Here is a 7,713-nt window from a genome sequence, read left to right as displayed (position 1 = left end):
CTAAATACAAGGAGCCTGTGCCTTATGGAGCAAATGTGTGTATTAAATATACCTCTTCCAGGTATAATTTATCATGCTATTGGCCATGAACTCAATGTTAATGAATCAACAACATATACTAAATAAAGTGTCTTTAAACAAAAATATCATAAAACAAAGTATTGATTGGTTGATGAATATGTTGAGAGATTTGTAAGAACTTAACTTTGTATTTCTTCTATGACTCCGTGAGTCATTATTAACTAATCCAAAGTTTATGGGGACTTTATAGAACATAGCTACCATGAATAACAAAAAAATGCACATTCTCTTTAATTATTGGATAAAAGTTTCTAATATACTTATTAAATATTTTTGTTATTTTTTTTCTGAAACAGGATCTCATGGTGTAGTTCAGGCTGTTCTTGAGCTCACTATGTAGCCCAGGATAGCCTCAAACTCACAGTGATCTCAAGAGGCTGAGATTACAGGCATGTGCCACTATGCCTGGCTCTATTAAGTTTTTTAAAGACAGATATGATCAACAGGTTTAAAACCATGGTAAATCTGGTCAGCAACAGGCTACAAGGTCTCTTGCAACCTTAGGGATGAGAATGAGCAGACCCACAACAATCAATTATATTAGCAAATTCAATAGGGGCAAAACTCTATCACATTCACTTTCTCCTTGACATTTTTCTTCATCTAACACTCTCTATAGAGGAAGATGCAGTTTCACCTGTTCTTGTTCCTAAGAAATAATATGAAGACTGCCTGGTGTTAAGAGTTTTAGGCATCATCACTACATAGAAGATAATCATAAAGTAAGTCTGAGAAAGTCACCCTGTTTTTCGAAGACAGTAACAGTTATGGTTCCTAGTCTGTGTTTAATTGTAATTAATTTTAATTTCATAAGCATCTTTCTGAACATCTAGTGTAAGCCAGGCACTGTTCAAGGTGCCTCCAGGAACACAATATAAAAAGGTCACCCTGCCTCCAAACAAGCTGCCTTGATTAGGTCTGTCATTCTGCAGGGAGGCCAATACTGTGAGCAGTTCTTCCAAAAATTAGTTTGGGAGCATTGGCTTTTCTAAAGACCTTGGGCTCCTGTGATCCTCTTGGCAAAGGACCTGAATTGTCTGTGCAAACAGACATCTTTTTTCAAAATTCATTAAGATGTCATGTATTTTTCCAGTATTTCCTTTCCCATCAACCCTAATAGGCAAAATTCATTAAGAAGGAGAAGAGGAAGAGGAGGAAGAAGAGAAGGAGGAAGAGGAGAAAGAGGTGGAGAAGGGAGAAAGAATAGGAGGAGGAAAGAAGAGAAGGACCATTGGATCAATAATCCTTGTATTTCATTAACTTAAAAGATGTCAAAAACCTGTGTCAAAAACATTACATTTCAGCGATGGTCAAAACACTGATACTGACTAATGATAAGTAGCCAGATAAGAATAAAACTCAACTTGTGGGGAAGGGGTGGAGGTGGGGTATAGTTTAGAGAAAATGTGAGAAATTAGACTATTGATAAGCATTTGAGCACTTCTAGTATTTTAAAATAATCTGTCTGACAAAGCCCTTGACCATGGAATCTGGCTTTGTAGATCTCAAAGAAGACTTACCATCAGTTGTGGTGCCATCCTGCTCCCTTCCCCCTACACTTTCCCCAAATCACAACTTTTAAAATGGGAGAAAAAAATATGATTATAGATCCACTCTTGACTATGAAACTAAGCATTTATTTGCACAAGACAGGAAGACAGTCCTGATACCTAAGAGTTATTAATCAAGCATAAGAAGAATCAATAGTCAAATAAACTACTTACCCTGAAAATGATCCTATTCTATTTTCCTAAGAAAATAATTTCATTAGCATTTGGAAAGAGTGTTAATATTTGGTGAAGCTAAGTCCTGCCAATGCTTTTGTCGAGATAACACAAAAATGTTGTATCAGCTGTAATTTTATCTTGAGTCCTCTTAATATACCCTACAGAGCACCAACGTGCCTATAGAAGTAATCTAGGGACACTGACGTTCTCTTGATGTTCACTTTATGTTCTCTAAATAGTATATTCTCACCTTGTCCTTGGATTCATTGTGGATGATACCTAATATTTCTCCCTAACTAAAACTTGAAAGAAAATATATTACTATCTTAGTATGGCCATCATATATTCTTCCAAAAAATGAATGTGTATCTCTCTCCTTGGGTGCCACACACAGTGCACGCACAAAAAGCTCTATCTGATGGCCTGACTTGATGGGGCTAGCCCTTAAGCAATGCCACATGCTTATGCACATTTCTATGAAATTTAATTTGCTAAAAATCCCATTGTACATTCAAGTCTATTTTATTTCTTTTCATTTCTTGCTGATTAATAAAGCACTTCTGTGTGTCAACGTAAGTATTTCTTTTTTCATCAGTCCTTTTTCTGCTCTGTTCTTTGAGTTATGGTGCTGTTCAGTAATTAAACATCAGTGTTTTATCACTGGAACTATAGAGACAACTTCCAAGGCCTTAATGATCTCACACAGGAGAGCAAAACCTTTTCAAACCTTATACGCAGGGAAATGAATTCTTATCATTTCACTCTGGCAGACTTCTTTTGTTTTGTTTTGAGTACTGAAGATAGAATTCAGGGAGCTCTACCACTAAGCTACATCTCCAGACCTCCTTAATTTATATTTCAAGGGGCCTCATTAAGTTGTCTAGCTGGCCTCAACTTTCTATAATCCTGCATCTGACTCCCAAGAAGCTGAAGTACAGGTATGCACCCCTATGCCAGGCTGACTTTCTGATTTTCTAAGGCCCCTTTGCAGGGTTTGAGAAAAGGGAATGGAAGCATCTTTCCTTTCCTGCCTTCCTCCTTTTTCCTTCCTTCCTGCCTCCATTCTTCTCCTTCTCCTTTCAAGAACATAGTTGGTACATGTCGCAAGGTTTAGAGGGTCAGGAAACTCCAGAATTAGCTTGAGACTCCCACCTAGAGCTAACATTCAGGGACTTCTGTGTCTATATTAAACTTTAGATAATAACAAATGTCACTTGTGTGTGACATCCACTGTGTAGTGCTATTATACAACATACTTTTACCTACATTTATCTCATATGTACAGGCCAATAAACCCTTGAGGTAAACATTAAATATTTCTGAGTGGAAGTTCAGAGCAGTTAATTAATTTGTCAATGTTTACATAGTTGAGAAGCAAGGCAATATCTTTTACTCCAATTGGAGTTTATTTGCTTTGTGCTAATGGTTCTTAGAAGGATAATACCTGTACCAAGTTTAAAAACTTAGGTATTTCTTTCATTTTTATTCTTAGAAATTAGTTTCTAGTTTAAATAAAATGCTAATAATAGTTATTGGATATAAATATTGTGCATGAAAATGCCAGCAACATGCCAATGACTATGAAAAATAATGTAAATATTCTGTAAAGATTGAAAATATTTTAATGGACTAGCTACTTATTCTTCCCCAGCATAAACAGTACAAGTGTTCTTCTTGAGTGCTATGGAATAAAGTAGTTTTTCAAATGCATATTTTTAATCAACTATAAAATGTCCCAATTCAAATGGCTACTTTATACAATGCTTTTGTTGGCCCAATCTTCTAGGTCTGGCAGTCATAAAGTGAACAGATTCAAGGTTACTTGCTACTCAGAGAATAACCTATCTGCAAAGCTATAAACCAGACTAGATGCCTCCCTGAATCATTCAATCAACATTTACTATTCTAGGAAATCAGATCAATTTTTATATTAACCTAAATAGTACAATTAACAAAGAAACTCTATTAGTATTATCAAATAAAGTCAGCACATTATTAAACCAAATGTAAACTTATTTTAGGATCATCTGCAGTTTGGGATTAATTATACACTGGATATATTATTGGTTAATCTAAATTTTGCTATTTTTCTGAATTTCAACAAAAACTAAATTTTGTGGTCTTAAATTTTCAGAGGTATTTCTGATTATTTTTAAATCTGTGATGCTTGGAAGGCAAATAATTACTTACAAGAAACTAAAGACAAATTCATACCATGATAGGAGTTTTTCTATGGCCTGTTGCTTCAGAATATGGGTTTATAACACAGTAGGATAAACATCAGAGCATAAATAATTAATATGTTGGTGTCTTCTGTAACAATAAAACCTATAGTCATTGATTTGTTGATATCTGTAGCAGTTTGACTGTGCGTAGTTCATAATTCTAAAGACATATCAAACATCTTTATTTTTACAGAACCCATCCTTAAGCAATTGCCTCTCCAAGGTTACTCTTTATTTTCTAATTTTACTCCAATTTTAATTTCTAATTTACTCCTTATTTTCTAATTCACAAGTTCTTGACCACTGCTTCATAGGAATACCGTAAAACAACTCCAGATTTGTCCATTTTCCACTAACTTGAAACCTTTCATTCTAAAATGTATTTAAAATGTATTTCTGGTGAAATGAGAGACTCCTTTAATCTTAGGATTTTAGGAGGCTGACGCAGGAGGATTTTGAGTTCAAGTCCCATCTGAGCAACTCAGTGACACCCTATCTCAAAATAAAAAAGTAAAAAGGCTGAAGATATAGCTAAGTGGTAGGATACCCTTGGGTTGTATCTCCAGTACCATTTTAAAAAGAAAAAAGATAAAACAAGATCAAAAAGTGTGTGTGTGTGTGTGTGTGTGTGTGTGTGTGTAAAGAAAGGAAGAAAATAAAGGAAAGAACCAAAGTACCTAAAAAGATAGAAAAACTAGAATTTATTAGGTTTATTTTGTTCTGTTTGTCCTAGCTATCTCAAAGCTGAAGAATTAAGTAGAAAATTATAATTTGGTTGTTTTGTGAAAACCTCACAGTTGCTGACCTCTTCCAATTTCTATCACTTCTCAGGCACAGCTAGAGCCATAATCCATTTGGCCACAAAGTTCAGTTCTGATCTTGAGTAAAAATTGCTTCACGCATGCTTTCTAGATTATAAAATTGGGTTGATAAGCAGAAGTCTTGGAAGTCAATACTTATTTCTCTGAATGACATGTTTTGCCCATTCCCCTTTGGGATAGTGAAGAAAAAAGGCTGGAAATCACATCAAATTATTAAATCAGTATAAAAATGACTTTGTTTCTATGATACCATAAACACGATTGCACAATACACACACTATATTAAAGTTTGGCACACTGGAAAGCTCTTGAGTGGTGGAATCATAAAGATGTGACTTTGAGATGTCATGTGATCTGAAAAAATTATTTCACCTTTAATCCTTAGTTTCTGATCTGTTGGGAAAAAATCCACCACAAAATTAGTATGAGGATAAATGAGAGAATGAATATAAAGATCCTTGAGATAAAATAACCTGCATTAGGATTCTGACTTACATGATCTTGGTGAGACATTTAATGTCACAGAATTCAGCCTCCTCTTTTTAAAAGCAGAAATAATACCACTGTGCATCTCATAGGTTTATCGTGAAGAATAAATGAGAAAATGAATAAAGGACATAGACCAATGCCAAGCACATAGCAAGCGTTCATGAAATGGTCATTGTCTTTTTCAGTTACCCTGTTTCCAAATGCATCTTCCCATTTTGCAATTCTTTTTTTTTAATTGAGTTTATTGGTACATTTTAGGGATACAGTACAGTTACATTCATTGTTGGGATCTTATACCTTTACATGACAGGTCTTGGTTCTCATTTTTTCCCCTCGTCCCTGCCCTCCCTTCACCCCCTCCTTCCCTCCCCATTTACAAACAGTTTATTTCCATCTTTTCATTTTCTCACATTTTTTTCTTTTCCCTTATTACCCTTTCCCTACCCATCCCACCTTCCCTACACCATTTTGCAATTCTTATTAAACATTCTGTCAGTTAAACTTCTATCAAATATTCCACTATTAAAATTTAGGACTCTAAGGAAAATTTCATTTTAAACTTTATTCTGAAGAGCAGAGGTTAAGCAAAATACCTATTTGTAAATGTTTTCAAATGAATTTCTAAGATGATTTCTTTACAAAAATTTTCACTACCATTTTTTAGAAACAGGAAAAGTGTAAGGTACAAGTAAATGAAAAATACCCTATATAGACTAAGTTACTATTAATATTTTAACACATTAACTTCTATTTTTCTACATTTTAAAGAAAAATCATCTTTCTGTAAAGATGATACATCCTAATATAAGGATATAATATAATATAAATCTAATATATAATTATATTAGATTTATATTATATTATATATAATATAAATCTAATATAAAACCCTAGAGTCATCTATTTTAGTCATTACTGATGCTGTGCTTGAAAGAACACATTAACAGATTTTTCTCTCTGCTGCCTTGACCTGTCAATAATGTTTTTTCTCTATACATTAAGATGTAACTCCATTTTCCCCTTGTCTAACTGCAATAATTTTTTAATTATTTTATGTTAGTTTTATACTTAATTTAGTGTTCACCAGTCCATCTTTTCACCATGATTTTTGTATTACCGAATTATTTACTTTGATTTGTCTCTTAACTGGCTGCTGCTTGTCATCTACAGATTCTCTCTCCTCCTAACCACTGACACCACCATTCCAGTAGCCAGGTTCTGAGATGTTTTGGCCACCTACCAAACTTTTTAAAAATCCCCATGTTTAAAAAATCACAATCATGAGGCTGTAATCACAAAACTAAATCAGACCCTCTGGAGAAAAAGTCAAATATAGGGACCCTCAGGTTATGAGTGGCCTGACATATGAACAACCCAAGTTGTTCATTAATTAGGTTAATGGAAGATTCATAAGATTCGCCTGCTTCTCATCAGCTATAGCATGTACCCATGGAAACATCCAGATCTCAGCTGTATTGACTGACAACCAACTTGAGCTACAACTAGCCCTAGGGAACCGGTGGAATTTGTGTCAAGGGTTCAGTGTATGCTTGTGGTGTCAATGTCTGACAATCAGTCTCAAATTATGCTCCTTTCATTCTTCGATGACTATAGATGATTTTTTAAACTTTTTTTTTGCTAAAAAAAAAGACATTGAAGATATACTCCTAAGTGAAATAAATAAGTCACACATATGTAAATACCGAATCGTTTCTTTGGTGTGAATAAACTCTAATAGTACATAAGATCCTAAAGAGATAATTGACAATGTGAAATAGGAAGAAAAGGGCTAAAGGTGTAAGGAAAGTGGGAAGGGTAGGGGAAAGGGAATAAGGGAAAAGAAACAGGAGAAAATGAAAAGATGGAAATAAAGTGTTTGTAAATGGGGAGGGGAGGAGGGGGTGAAGGGAGGGTAGGGACAAGGGAAAAAAATGAGAACCAAGTCCTGTCATGTATGGGTACAAGATCCCAATAATGAATGTAACTGTACTGTATTACCTAAAATGTACCAATAAACCCAATGAGGAAAAAAAAAAGAACGCAAACCCAAAAACCTTGTGTTTAACTTCTTTTTCTTATGTATAATATATTCCTCTGAAACCTTCCTTCTACCTTTGTCTCAATCAGTACGTTCCTATTTATCCTAGGAAAACAGCTAAAAGCCTCTATATTCCATTTATGAGTCATAGGACAATTCCCATTTTTAATAGGAACAAGTGTAGGTTGCAAAGACTATTGTTATATCCAGTATTGGGAAAAGCACAGAGTCACTCGCTCAACAAACATCTGTGTGGTCTAACGTCATGATTCTTCTCGTCAACACCTTGAATGTCCACGCATATGTATATGTGCACCCGTGGGTGCGGCGGG

Source organism: Fukomys damarensis, unplaced genomic scaffold (genome assembly GCF_012274545.1).
Source record: "Fukomys damarensis isolate Sample0158 unplaced genomic scaffold, DMR_v1.0_HiC HiC_scaffold_16, whole genome shotgun sequence".
NCBI classification, from domain to species: domain Eukaryota; kingdom Metazoa; phylum Chordata; class Mammalia; order Rodentia; family Bathyergidae; genus Fukomys; species Fukomys damarensis.
Note: the sequence above shows the minus strand (reverse complement) of the source record.